The sequence below is a fragment of the Physeter macrocephalus genome, chromosome 6 (genome assembly GCF_002837175.3).
Source record: "Physeter macrocephalus isolate SW-GA chromosome 6, ASM283717v5, whole genome shotgun sequence".
Classification (NCBI taxonomy): domain Eukaryota; kingdom Metazoa; phylum Chordata; class Mammalia; order Artiodactyla; family Physeteridae; genus Physeter; species Physeter macrocephalus.
The window spans coordinates 95,116,826-95,122,120 of NC_041219.1; positions in this window are offsets into that span (position 1 = coordinate 95,116,826).

The following is a 5,295-nucleotide window of genomic DNA, read 5'->3' on the forward strand; positions in this document are numbered from 1 at the left end:
ATGGCTCACGGGCCCAGCCGCTCCGCGGCATGTGGGATCCTCCCAGACCGGGGCGCGAACCCGGTTCCCCTGCATCGGCAGGCGGACGCGCAACCACTGCGCCACCAGGGAAGCCCCATTATTTATGTTTTTTACTCATTTTTATATCTCACTTCTGTAGAAGAAGTTCCTTGAGGGCAAGAATCATGTCTGTCAGTAATGCTAGCACTTAAATTGATTTCTTGTTCCATAAAAGTAGCTAATAAGTATTTGAACATAAACATAGTCCCTATCCTCTAGAAACTTCAGTTAGTGAGGACAGACAGGCACATCAACAGATAGTCATTAACCTATAAATTAAGTGCAGTGTTAGAGGCAGATTTTGACTGTTCAGTCAAGAAAGAAAGATACCTAACACATGAGGGAGAGAATGGAGAGGATAGTAGACTGAGAAAACATGGTACCTAAGCTAAGCATACTAATAAGTTGTTAAGCTCGTCATCTGAAGGAAGGAGAGGACAGCAAAGAAGGTGTAAGGTGAAACTCAGAACAACAAGCAGTGGAACTGTTGATTCAATGTCAAATTTGAGGTAGGGAGTAACTAGAGGAAAAGCTGAATAGTTTTAAAGGGAGTAGATTAGAGGGGGGACTGTATGCATGTCAAGGAGTTTGGGTTTAATCCTGGAGTAGTGAATGAAATTAAAGAATTTTAGGCAGTAGTGTGTTGTGGTCTGACCCATTATTTAGATGGAACACTAAAGCAGCTCTGTGGAGGAAGTATTCACAGCAAACAAACTAGAATGGGGACTAAGATACTAGGTAGAAGAGGGAGATGACCCATCCCATTAGGTCATGGTAGCTGAGATAAATAAGATGGGTAAGGAGGTAAAATTACCAGGATTTAGTCATTAATCAGCTACATGGAATGAGGAAGAATCAGTGATAAGAATCAGTGGTAAGGGAAAACACCCAAATTCTAGCTTAAGCAACTGAGTGTAGGCATGAGAGGATTCTCCAGCAGACTGCCTTCAGACTCCATCTGCACCAGAGGCTCTCCTGAATCTCCAGCCTGCCAGCTCACCCTGCAGATTTGGTCTTGACAGTGTCCATAATTATATGAGCCAATTCCTCATCAAAATATGCTCCTCTATATACACATCCTATTGGTTCTGTTTCTCTGGAAAACGCTGACTAATACAAGTATGGAAGTGGAGCATGAAGTTTTGATAGAGAGCCAAAGCCCACATTTCCAGCCACCAAATTCGTGGGCATATCCTATGCACCATTTACCTCTTCAAGGAAGACACCATATGGTCCAATATGGTCACTTCATCCAGCTCAAGAATCACTGAGTGACGAGGAACCTTCTCCATCAAGTTCAAATACTGTTCCTTATCGTCCAGCAAATGAACTTGAAGACAAGTTACCTCCTCTTTCCCTTGCCCTACTCCAACAGATAATATCTGCACAGGGACCAGAAGATATTATAAAAGCCTTCATTCAGAAAAAAGAATCAGAGACACATAGCATTCATTGCTCCATTGCAATATTTTCCTGCTGGGCAGGCATTATGGGCACACCCGCCCCGGCAGTGGGAGAGTTCCTTCATTAGATTCTGATTCTACTCTCTAGGAAGAATATCCTTGACCATTGTTCTTAGGGGTCCTGGCTCCACCTCTGCAAGATTTTTTCTTGTTCTTTATCCTCCATGGTCACATGTGAAATGCGTTTGGGGACATATCTCCTTCTTAGTGCCTTCACAGCTTTTACGGCCCTTTCCTGCTGGTGCCTGTTTGGGAGTTCAGTGATAGTTTCAGAATAACACGATTTGGTTATTTTGACGCTGTATTTCTTCGAAAAACTAAATATACATCTTCTTTAGCTTATTTGTTTTAAGTAAAAGTCAGTGTAATTGTGGCAGCAAATATGCCCCAAGATTTTTCCTAGGTATATGCTACTTAGCTCCATTTCTATGCCTTCTTGCCCTTATACCAATCTCTCTCAACTTAAAGATGGGTATTGCGAGGCCATCTAAAGCAATAAGCATGGGTGAGGCAAGGACAATCAGGCTGTGTTCCTTTGTTTTGTAAGAAATTTTAATGAGACTTTTGCTCTCAAAGCTTCTTTTTAACAAATCAGGACCAGAAATTTTTATTTATTACCTTTTTAATAGACTATTATTTTACAGAAGTTTTAGGTTCACAGAAAAATTGAGCAGGAAGTACAGAGTTCCCATATAGCTCTGTCCACACTCACAGAGCAGCATCCATCAACAACATCCCACACTAGAGTGGTACCTTTGTAACAATGGATGAACTTACACTGACACATTATTATCAGCCTAAGTCCATAGTTCATTCTTGGTGTTGTACACCCTTTGAGTTTTGACAAAGTATAATGTCATATATCTACTGTTATAAAATCATACAGAATAGTTTTATTGCTCTAAATGTCCTCTGTGCTCTGCCTATTCACCTCTCCCCCAATACCTAACCCCTAACAACCACTGACCTTTTTACCATTTCCATAGTTTTGCCTTTCCCAGGATGTTATATACTTGGAATCATACAGTATGTAGACTTTTCTGATTGGCTTTGTTCAGTTAGCAATATGCATATAAGTTTCCCGCATTTCTTTTTTTTTTTCTTCCCTGCTTTACTGAGGTATGACTGATTAAAAAATTGTACATATTTAGGTTGTAAAATATGATGATTAAGTATGCATATACATTGTGAAATGATTACCACAATCAAGTTAATTAACTCATCTATCACCTCACATAGGTATCTTTTCATGTGTGTGTGGTGAGAACTCAACAAATTTCAAGCTTTCAATGCAGTATTATTAACTATAGTTACCATGCTGTACATTAGATCTCCATAACTTATTCATCTTATAACTGAAAGTTAGTACCCTTTGACCAACATCTCCCCATCTTCCAATCTCCATCGGCTTGGCAACGACTATTCTACTCTCTGATTCTACAAGTTTGACTTTTTTAGATTCCACATGTAAAGTAAGATCATACAGTATTTGTTTTTCTGTAGTTTGACTTATTTCATGTAGCATAATGTCCTCCATCTTGTCATAAATGTTAGAATTTCCTTCCTTTTATGATGGAATAATATTGCATCATATACCTCTCTCTCTCACTCCATATATATATTATATATATGTATATATATATATATTATATATATATAACATTTTCTTTATCCATTTATCTGTCAATGAAAACCGAAAATGTAGGTTTTAGGTTGTTTCTAATCTTTGCTATTATGAATACTGTTGCAATGAATATAAGAGTGCAGATACCTCTTTAAGATACTGATTTCATTTCCCTTGCATATATACCCAGAAGTGGGATTACTGGATCATATGATCATTCTATTCTTAATTTTCTGAAGAACCTCCATCCTGTTTTACATAATATGCACCTATTTGCATTCCCACCAAGAGTGTACAAGGGTTCACTTTTCTCCATACTTATCTCTTGTCTTTTAACTAAGACCATTCTAACAGGTATAAGGTAATATCTCATTGTGGTTTTAATTTGCATTTCCCTCATAATTTATGATATTCAGCACCTTTCATGTACCTGTTGGCCATTTGTTTGTCTTCTTTGCTAAATGTCTATTCAGGTCATTTGCCCACTTTTTAATTGGGTTATTTGGTTTGTGTGTGTGCTTTTTGTTTTGTTTTGTTTTGTTTTTGCTATTGGGTAATGTGAGGTCCTTATTTATTTTGGATATTAATTCCTTATCAGATATACAGTTTGCAAATATTTTCTCCTATTCTATTTTTTTTTCTCTTTTTTCGCCACACCTCGTGGCTCACAGGATCTTAGTTCCCTGGCCAGGGATCGAACCTGTGCCCTCAGGGCAGTGAAAGCAAAGTCCTAACCACTGGACCACCAGGGAATTCCCTCTCCCATCCTATAGGTTTTTTCATTTTGTTGACTGTTTCTCTAGCTGTACAGAAGCTTTTTAGTTTGATATAGTTCCATTTGTTTATTTTGCTTCTGTAGCCTGTGTTTTGGTGTCATATTCAAAAAAGTCACTTCCAAGAAAAGTGTCAAGAAGTTTTTCCCTGTTTTCTATTAGAGTTTTATAGTTTCAGATATGGTATTTAAGTCATTAATCCATTTTGAGTTAATTTTTTATGGATGGTGTAAGAAGAGGGTCCAGTTTCCTTCTTTTGCATGTGAATATCTAGTTTTCCCTACACTACTTATTGAAGAGACTATCCTTTCTCCCATTGTATATTCTTGGTAAATTCATCAAAGATTCGTTGACCATATATGTATGAGTTTATTTCTAAGCTCTTAATTGTGTTCCATTGGTCTATGTGTCTGTTTTTATGCCAATAGTATACTGTTTTTCTTACTATAGATTTATAGTGGCATTTAAATCAGGATGTGTGATGGGGATAAGGCATCTTGCTTGCTTCCAAGTTTTAGCAACTATAAAGGAAGCTGCTATAAACATCTGTGTGCAGGAATTTTTGCAGACATAAGTTTTCAACTTGTTTGTGTAAATACCAATGAACAATATTACTGGGTTGTATGGTAAGAGTATATATATTTCTATAAGAGACTGCCAACTTATCTTCCAAAGTGGCTGTGCCATTTTTAAAACCCACCAGCAATTAATGAGAGTTCCTATTGCTCCACACCCTCTCCAGCATTTGGTGTTGTCAATATTTTGGATTTGCACCCTTTTATTAAGTGTTTAGTGATATCTGATTATTTTATTTATTTATTTTTAATTTATTGGAATATATTTGATTTACAATGTTGTGTTAGTTTCTGGGGTACAGCAAAGTGATTCAGTTATACATATACATATATTCATTCTTATTTTAGGTTCTTTTCTCATATAGTTTATCACAGAATATTGAGTAGAGTTCCCTGTTCTATACAGTCGGTCCTTGTTGGTTATCTATCTTATATATAGTAGTGTGTGTATGTTCATCCCAAGCTCCTGATTTATCCCTCCCCCACCACATTTCCCCTTTGGTATCCATAGTTTTTGATATCTGTAAGTCTGCTTCTGTTTTGTAAATCAGTTCATTTGTATCATTTTTGAAATTAGACATATGTGGACATACGAGTGATATCATATGAGCAAGTAGGATTTATCCCAGAGATGCAAGGATCCTTTAATATCTGCAAGTCAATCAGTGTGCTATACCAAATTAACAAACTGAAGAAAAAAGACCCATATGATCATCTCAATATATGCAGAAAAAGCCTTTGACAAAATTCAATGCCCATTTATGATAAAAACTCTCTAGAAAGTGGGAATAGAGGGAACT